The following is a 9556-nucleotide window of genomic DNA, read 5'->3' on the forward strand; positions in this document are numbered from 1 at the left end:
CCAGGCTCCGAGCTGTCAGCACGGAGCCCGACGTGGGGGCTTGAACTCACAAATCGCGAGATCACGACCTGAGCCAACGTCGGATGTTTAACTGACTGAGCCACCCAGGCAGTAAAGGACTTTCCGTCCCCGGAGGCCTTGAGCAGAGCCAGGCTCCAGGTGGGTGTCACCCTTGATTTCTGGGGGTCCATGAACCCTGAGAGAGGGTCTCTTTGGCTACCGAGAGGTGGTACTCGTCCCTTAGAGCCTGTCGCTTGGCTTGTACTGCTTCGTACTCGGCCCAAGAGTACTTGGGATACTTGAAATGAGCAGTCTGTGAAGGTAAGATGTGAACACATAAATATCCTCATTAAGTCCCAAATACACATCCCAAACTTTACATAACAGGAGCAGCAGCTGGAGACGCCCACAGCCCTAATTGCTTCTCTGCACTAAGAGAACATCCTCTCTCCAGTTCTGCTTATTCCATTCATTTAGGTAATTACTGGAGGGAGCCAGCTGTGGTAGACCGGCGGGCAGGCAGGCTGGTTTGTGACACCACGGGACGGGCGCCACCACGAGGATGGGGTGCTGAGGGGCGCTGGCAGCTCTCAGCCCTCTTCATGGGGAGCAGGGGCCTGGGGACGGGAGGCCGGCCACTCAGTGCCTGTCCCGATCCCACTGAGCTTCTGGGACAGGATGCCTGACCTCCTGGGGACCTGACCAGCACGTGCAGGGCAACAGGAAGGACCCAGGGCCAGGTACAGGCATGGGGACAGGAATGGACGGGCGTAGACGCCCCTGTGTAACCAACTACTCAAGATGCCTTCTCGGAATCTTGTGGTGGGCTGGCACGCTGAGGCCACAGTCCCTGCCCCCGGAGCCCACAGCCCGGGGGTAGGAAACAGCCACAGGCGGGAACAAAACCGGATCAAGGCAAGCTTTCAGGCCCGGGAAGGTGGGTGCCTGGGACTGAGAACCAGACTCTGTCTTAGAGAAAGGGGTCAGAGAAAATCTCCTGGAAGAAGAAGCAATAGGATTGACCCAGAGAGGGAAGTCGCCCGCATTTGGGGGGTACCCTTCGGCAAAACGGGGCCACGGCGACCGTGGACTTCTGGGTCCCAAAGTAACACCTGTTTTGCCCCCTGCCCCCAGCCTCTGGTTTCTAGTAACCATCCAGGATTCGTGAAGACCGTCTGGGAGACACCTTCAAGGATGTGAGAAGCATGGAGCTCTCTCAGCTGGGAGCTGGGCCCTCGGTGGTTGGCCAGAGAGGACACCCTCGAACGGTCGGATCGAACCCCTCTTTGGAGGGACACTGGGGAAGGCTGTGGCCCAGGCGCGCTGCCCGCCAGGCTTCCCGTGGGTGGCGGGTGTAACTTTTCTTCCTGGTTCTCTCTGAGCCGCCAGCTCTGCTCCCCCAGCCCCGAGTGGCGGCTCCTTGGGCCGGAAACAATGTGCTTTCTCCACGCCTGGGAGTGGAAGTCAGCAGTTTGGCACCGTCTGGCTGGCAGCCTCCACCGGCTTCCTTTGGCACTTTATTGGCAAAGGCGGTGACATTTCTTTCAGTTGGGTGGGTGGAGCTGTTATGCAGACTCTCGCTCTCCTCATTCGCCAGATGAATATTCATGACTCAGGCAATCTGTACCAGCCAGACTTTCCTGAGGGCGGCAGCTTTTCTTCTCTTCCTCTCTCTCTTTTTCTTTCTCCTTCTCTCCTTCCCAGCTCTTTGGAAAGCTGGAGTACAGCTATATTTAATTTACAAATACGGAGCTATTTAGCTTGCCTTTTGGGGTGCAGGCACTGGGGAGGAGATGCCGGGGATGGGAACAGTGGAAGCATTTGGTCCCTGACCCTGGGCTTCCTCGTCCCAGTGTCCAGCCCCCAGGCCCCACAGCCTGGGAAGCCTTACGGATCTGGGGCTCCCTTTGAACTCGGCATCTTGGTGCCTGCATGCCCGAAGGTGCAGCAGCTCTGTGCCACCTCGTTCCGCGCTGGCTGCCGAGGTCAACGTGGACGTCTGAGACACTGGTGCCTTCCTGCCCAGTGCATGGCAGACCCCAGCGATAGATGAACGCTCCCTCGGTCTCCCTACTGTGCTCTCCCGCTTGTCAAGGCCCACTCAGACCCTGCTCCAAGCCCTAGACAAAACCCCAGAAGGCACTGGGGCATTTGCTAGTCATTTCTTTCCTAGAGGAAGAACCAGTCCCTACTTGGGGTCCCCGTTCTCTGAGGATACACCTGCTCCCTCGCTGGGAAGGGTGGCTACCTACTTTCTTTTGTCTCTTCCCATAGAGGCACCAGAAACTCTGGCAAAGGGCTCAGAATTTCCAGAATTTGCCAGGGAATTTGGTCTTAGCAAGGATGTTCTCGTGTATGTCTTGTGTGTGTGTGTGTGTGCGCGCGCGTGTGTGTGTATGTAAATATTTACGCACAGCTTAAGTGAGTCTGTATGCCTACATCTATGTTCGAGTGTTTGAGTGTGTGTCTGTATGTGTAAGGGCGTGAATGTGTATGTGGCGGGAAGTCTGGGAATGTCTGCATGTGCGAATGCGCCTCTCCAGTTAGAGTTGCGTATGTATCGTTGTGGGTCTGGGGTGTTGTGTGTCAAGGTGCTCCTGGAGGGGGTGGGTGCAGAGGCTTGTCTGTGTAGTGTGTATGTGTGCATGTGCTAGTGAACTGTAAGATGTGTGTACAAGTGTATGTGTGCATGAGCGTCTGGAGGAGAGAGAGAGAGAAAGAGAGAGAGAGGGAGAGAATGATTTCCCCCTGACCTCCATTCTCTCCCAAACCTCATCCTCTAGCGAGGTGGAGGGAGATGTCCCCCCCCCCCCCACTTTGCAAGTGTTACAGATTCTATCCAAGGACGGGAACAGAAGGCTTCCCAGCACAGAGCGTCCTGAAATTACTTTATATTCCCCCCTCCTTGTTTCATCTAATCAAAATAGCGTTAGGCTCACCCATTCTCCCTGCCCATCCACTTAGCCCCGAGGGAGGGAGAGAAGCGGGCCATCTTGTCTGACCTCCTCTGAGAGCACCTTGCAGCCCCAAGCCAAGGAGCTGTCTTCCAGATCTCCTCGTTCCACGGCCCATGCTTCAGTGGCAAGAGCCAGCTGCCTCCCTGCCTGCCAGCAACCGCCAAGCTCTTCCAGAACCCACATCCAGGCTCAGCCTCATTTACAAATATGCAAATTTGCATCTTTTCTGGTATGCAAATGGAGACATGACAAATAGCTAATTAGGGTCAAAAGAAGCACTCTGAACCAATTAGTTGTAGGGTCGATTCCTTTCTGCTGGGAGGAGACTGGCCTCTCCTGCCCCCCTCCATCCCTGGCTCCCCCAGGCCCACACACTCTGGCCTGTCCCGTCTGGCTAGGGCCATGGACGGTCAAAGAGCACTGAAACAGGGGTTGTTGCTTGAATCACAGTCCCACTCTGGGTGTTAGCTGTGTGACCCTGGACACACTCACCGGGACCTCAGTGTCTCCCTCTGTGAAACAGAGCAACGGCAGTGGCTGTCTTGCCCCTAAACCTCCACCCCAGTGTCGTGAGACTTGGGGTGGACTTGGATGGCAATAGCCTCTGGAAACTGTACTAAAATGCCTCTGATAGGCACATCACTTGTGTTCTTCCAAAGTATTCTGCCCTTGATTTCATGTAATCGTCACATCCACCCTCTGAATTAGATGAATTAGATGTAGCGACAGCGTGGCAGTGAGTTTCATCCTGGGTGCCAACTCTGGCCAATTACGATTGTCTGCCTGGAGCGGTGCGTTGAGAAGGATGTCGAGGCCAAGTCTGGATTCCCCAGGAGAGAGACTGTGATCGATTAATGATGTCTGCCACGGGCAAGTCATTGGGCTCTGGCAGTCACGTGCTACATATTTACCGCCCAGGAAAGCTGTGGAGTTCGGAGCAGGCACCCGGGTTCCGGTCCTGTCTGCTCCTTTGAGTAAGTGACGTCCCCTTCCGGAGCTCCGCTACCTGGTCTAACCCAGCCACAATACAGCCTGGGTCTCAGAGCTATTGTGAGGAGGCAAAAGCTTTCTTTCATCCGGGAGGTGATGTGGACACTTAATTGACACCTCAGTGGGACGGGCGTGCTGTCCCATTACAGAGGCGGGGAGCCCAAGGCCTGCGGAGGGTGGATGACTCGGAGAAGAGGAAGCCAGCAGCCTTACCAGGCAGGCCCGCACGGGCGGCTGGGGCTGCTCTTCTCTCTGCCACCACAGGATCTTGGCTCCCTCCTGCCTCCCCCGCGCTGATGCCCCAAGCAGGCTGCAACAAGCCCCGCTGGCCTGGCTCCACTTCTGGGTGTGAAGTTTGGCTGAGTCGGCACCTGGGAGAATGGGGCAATTGCCATCCTGGAGCCCAGGGCCTGGCCCAGGGCCAGTGGGCGGACGAGAGATGGTGGGAGGGCCCGAGGACCAGGGAGCCAGCCAGAGCTGGGTGGCTGGCAGGAGAAGGTCAGGAGAGCACCTGGCTTGAAGGGGGCCGGCTTGGGGGTGCTGAGAGCCAGGGCCTGAGTGCAGCACAGAGCCCAGCTGTGTGCGTGTCCTGGCTGTTGGCAGTGCCCGAGCACGGCCTTGAACGTGCCTTTGTGCGTGTGCATGCGTCTCGGGATACATCTGCGAACGTGTGACTTATAAATCTTTTATTGTGTATTTATTTTTGAGAGAGAAAGAGGGAGAGAGAGACAGAGACAGAACGTGAGTGGGAAGGGGCAGAGAGAGAGGGAGACACAGAATCCGAAGCAGGCTCCAGGCTCTGAGCCGTCAGCACAGAGCCCGACGCGGGGCTCGAACTCATGAACCGCGAGATCGTGACCTGAGCTGAAGTCAGCTGCTCCACCGACTGAGCCACCCAGGCGCCCCGCGTGTGTTCTTATAAATGGGCATAGATGCATCACCTGGCAGTGTAAGAATAGGCGTGATCTATGTAGTTGTGCACATCTGTGCGTCAAGGTGTGTCCGTGTGTCCGCGTGTACCTGTGTGTGTGTGCCTGGCCTGCACCTCTGTGTCCAGGTGAGCTTCTTGCGTGTACACGTCAGCATCCGTGTGTGTCTGTCTGTACGTTTCCACCCGAATGTGTGGGTGTCCATTTGTATGTATCTTTCAGTATCCGTACAGGCGTGTGCACACTGGTGCATCCATATTGGTGCACGCATGCCCACCTCCGTCAGTATCCATGGGCATCGCTGTTCAGCGTGTGTGTCCTGTCTAGTGCCCTGTGCCTCTCTGTGTCAGTGTCTGTAAACCCGCCCTGTACCTGCATTCGTGAGTGCCTCTGTGCCTGTGCCCATGTGCTGGTCCATTTCTGGGTGTGCATGTCTCCCTGGGAGGGTGTTGGTATCTACCTCCGAATGCAGGCATGGCTGTATCAAGGTGAGCAGGATGGACTCTTCTCTGTGACTGCCATAGCTCCCTTTTGTCCTCTCCATTTTTCTCTCCTCTCCTCCTTCCTTTCCTTGCAATTCACTCGAAGGGACCTGGCTGGCCCAGGCTGCTGTGGAGGTGACAGATGAGTCTTAGAAGCCCACTTCGGCCTCTAGAGAGGGGCTCCCTATGTCCATCTCCCATGTGGGCTCAGCCCCAGAGCCACACAGGCGTCGGGCTTTTTAAAATGGAAGTTGTTGCCCGCCCCCCCCACCTCCCGCCGCTGCATATTAATCATCGGCCCCAGCAGCAGTGAGAGCGACAACTCATGACTTTTTCTCCTTCCCTTTGCGGCAGCCCTCCCGGACTTCCCACCTGCAAAAGGGCGGCCCCACCACCTGCCGGAAGATCTGCCGGCTTGGGCTTTGGAGCATGAGTGCTCCAGCTCAACTGTTTGCCTGTCGACGGTCCCTCTGGCATCGCTGGACCTTTTCTGGGATTGGACTTGGGACTCCTCTCCTCCTGGCTGTGTTTGGATTCCAGCCTTCCCCGGTTGGACCTCCCTGCTCAGTTCCTTGGGTCATTCCCAGGCAGCCTCGCCTGGATACGGTTCCCCTCCTGTGCGGGCTGCCCCCCAGGGACTGGGGCCGCCTTCCCCGCCTGCCCCAGGCTCCCTGGCCCACGGCCTGGCCCACAGCCGTGCTGGAACACGAGCGTGATGGATGATTCCAGTGCCTCAGCTCGTATCTTGCAATCATCCGATGGCTCCCCTCCCCTTACAGTCTTCTCCCTTCACTGATGGTTTTGGATGGAATTTAAAATAAAAAAGATTGATTAAAAGTTGGAAACTGTGTAAGTGAAAATAAAAGCACTTAAGACCAATAAGTATCATTTGAGCTTTAATGGAAAGAGAAAGCATGGTTAAGATGGCATTTTAGGGACATTTCTCAGCGGGTAAGTGTCCTGACTTAGTTTCCCCATTTCTGGGAGTCTGTGGCTAGATATCCTCCTTGTTGGAATCCTGCCCAGGCAGGCGCCGGAGCGGAGTGTGAAGAACTCGGGCTTCAGGCTTGGAGAAGCCTGGGTTGACTCACTGGCTGTGTGACCTTTCTGAACCTCAGTTTCCTTTTCTGTCCTTTTCTACAATGGGGAACAAGGACCTGCTTCACAGGGTGGTCGCGAGGATGACAGAAGATAACGCCAGGACCAGAAGCAACGCCTGGCACGTAGTCGTTCCCCTTCAAGAACACACCCCAAACTCAACCACCTCCATCCACCTGCACTGTCATGGCTGAGCACCGCCATCCGTCCCCTCTCCCGAGCTGTCTATTCCCTATGCTGCGACACAGCGATCCTGTTAACATTCAAGTCACAGCACGTCACTCGTCTGCTCAGAAACTTCACTGTGGCCCGTCTCAACGTGGTGTTAAGCCGAGGTCATCACAGCAGCCTCAGGGTCCCACGTGCTCAATCTCCCCACCTGCCATTGTCGCTATTCCCCCCCTTTCACTTCCCTCCAACCACACTACCCACCTGGTTCCCCAAATGTACCGGCCACATTCCTGCCTCAGGAATGCCTTTGCGTGCGCTGTGTCCTTTGCCGGAATGCTCTTCCCCCGGATCTCCTCATGGCTCCCTCTGTCATCCCCTTCAGGTCTGTATTCAAACGTTACCTTCTCTGGGGCGCCTGGCTGGCTCAGCCGGAAGATCATATGACTCTTGGTCCTAGGGTTGTGAGTTCGAGCTCCACCTTGGGTGTAGAGATTACTTAAGTAAACGAAACAGAACAAAAAGCTACCTTCTCTGGGAGGAACACCCTGTTCTTTCTGACTTAGTTTTATCTATGGCTCTTAACACACTCAGCAATATCGTATTATACTTTTTACTTATTTATTTCCTATGTTGTTCGTCTTCCCAAGAGAATGTAAGCTCTTTGAGCGCAGGGATTTTTGCCTTTGTTTCCACCATCCAAATAATACCTGGCAAGTAATGGGCACTCAATACATTTCTGCTGAATGAATGAACGGCTCATCATAATGGAGAGTGTCACGTAGCCATCTACCGGCTTGGGCAATCAGGGGTTGTCATTGTCTGCCAGCTCTGGAGGGGCGTTGCTTCAGAATGACTGCCTTAGCAAGGCAGTGGGGGCCCTTGGGAGGAAACCTGTCCCATGGGCCTCCTGCTTGGGGGCAGCCAGCTCAGGAGGACGCGCCCAAATGCTGATTCTTGACCCAGCCTGAGAGTCAGCATGGTCCTTGTGGGCCAGCCAGAGGTCAGGGCTGCCCTCCTTGGCATTCTCTATCTTTTATATCCATGCACCACAGCTACAAGAGCATCCAAGGCCAAGGTGGTCCTTCTTGGAGACTCACACTCAGCTGGGTCTCTCCATGGGAAGAGGGCACTCCGCCTAAAGGGGGTAGTCCCACCAGGCACTGGAAGGCTGAGGGAGTGTTAGCTACTAGAAGGGCATGGGACAGGCACTCAGGCTCAGGGAGCAGCATTGGCAGAGCTGAGCAAGTAGGAAGCCTTTGGTGTGCTAGGGAAGGGCAGGCAGCAGGGCGTGGCTGCAGTGCACCTACCTTACCTGGTGGGAACTTCTGGAAGCCGGGATTGGGTTCAGTCCCTCTTTGCCGGCCCCTCTCAAACGTGCTTAGCCCTCAGTAGTGCCATCAGTGTCTGCTCAGATCCAGGAGTCTGGGAGTCTGGTGGTAGAGTCACCTCAGAGCACAGAAAAAACACGATGGGAAGGTCAGACTTGGGAGTGGGTCTCGATCTTACCCATCTTTCCTTAAGTAGTTTCTTCAAAGGTTGGGATGGGGGGGGGAGGGCTTCTCCAGGGGTGGGAGACGCACCCAGGCCAGAATGATCTCTCCACACAGCACCTTCATGGCTAAAAGTGGCCTTGTCTGGATTCTGGAACAGACTTCCTAACTTTTTGTTTGTTTGTTTGTTTTCTTCAAATGCCATGGACTTCTTTAGCAGTCTGGTGAAGCCCATGGAACCTTCTCAAACAGCAGAAACTCATTCTATCGAGCTGCACTTGTCACCATGGACCCCAGGTTGAAATGGCCAGTTGTGCTCTTTGAAGACAAAGACTCCGTGCTTTAAAAAGGGTACAAACCCTGGCTTCTCCTCCTGCACGCTGGGAGGGCGGGGCTGGGGAAAGCTGTTGGTGCGCCTCTTGGCTGGCTGTCCTGGGAGGAGGGAGGGGAGCAGCCCTCTCCCACCGTACTCAGAAGGCAGAGTGTGGACCCTTCGGGAGGAAGCCACAGGGAGGGGGACATGCTGGGCTGCCTGGGGGGAAAGGAGGGAGCTCCCCTACCTCCCGGGGATGGCAAGCTGGAGGCCCATCTGCCAGGGGTTCTGGGATCAGGCTGTGGTGGGTGATCGCTTCTCGGGTGGGAGAAGATTTTGGCAGATTTAGCCCGAGGTCCTTTTGGAGGTGGATCTAGGAGGGGCCCATGGCTGCCGGGTCTTTCTCCTTTACCAAGCTCCGAGCCACCTGCCACCTGGGAATGGGATGGTGGGCACTCTCTGCTGACTTCTGTTCGCCAGACCCGCACTAGGGATCTGCATCAGTGTCACTAATTTTTCCTCGGAACCAGCAGCTGCTCTTAGTCTTTATTTTTTTAATTTATTTATCTTGAGAGAGAGAGAGAAAGAGAGAGAGAGAGGACACGCGTGCCACACCAAGTGGGGGAGGAGCAGAGAATCCCCCTGACAGTGTGGTGGAGCCCGATGCGGGGCTCGAACTCACGAACCACGAGATCATGACCTGAGTTGAAGTCGGACACTCAACTGACTGACCCACCCAGGCGCCCCCTGCTCTGGGTCTTTTGAAGATCCTGGGATCAGGGCTGGGGCGATGTCTTGCTATTCTGAGTCTGTCCCCCCAGAACCATTCCTGGGCGTGGGGACGTGAAAACCATCTCACCCAGCCTCCCTGCAGCTGTCTAGAGTTTCAGTTTGGAGCCTAGGATGGGGTCCCTCCTTACCTCTGTGGCACTTTGGCCGTCCCCAACAGCTTCAGGGCCCTCCGCAGAGCCTCACGCAGTCTGAAATTATCTGGGCCACACCCCTGCGGCGTGGATGGGGTAAATGAGGTGCGGGAGGGTAAGGGCTTAGCCCAAGTCACATAGTCTCTGGGTGGCAGAGCTCGTTCTGGAACATCAGCACCTGACTTCCTCCCCGCCGGCTGAGC

The 9556-nt window shown here is 55.8% G+C and overlaps 1 long non-coding RNA gene across 2 annotated transcripts; it reads left to right on the forward strand.

Moving 5' to 3' along the window:
• Positions 1–16: 16 nt before the first annotated feature.
• On the forward strand, positions 17–6237 carry LOC122480314. Of its 2 annotated transcripts, none has more exons than XR_006296551.1 (3): positions 17–159; positions 1135–3931; positions 5713–6237. It is a non-coding gene; the product is annotated as an uncharacterized LOC122480314 (long non-coding RNA). The 2 variants fall into 2 exon arrangements; XR_006296550.1 differs by having other exon boundaries at positions 1135–1268.
• The last annotated feature ends 3319 nt before the right edge of the window (positions 6238–9556 follow it).

The sequence above is a fragment of the Prionailurus bengalensis genome, chromosome C1, assembly GCF_016509475.1.
Source record: "Prionailurus bengalensis isolate Pbe53 chromosome C1, Fcat_Pben_1.1_paternal_pri, whole genome shotgun sequence".
NCBI classification, from domain to species: domain Eukaryota; kingdom Metazoa; phylum Chordata; class Mammalia; order Carnivora; family Felidae; genus Prionailurus; species Prionailurus bengalensis.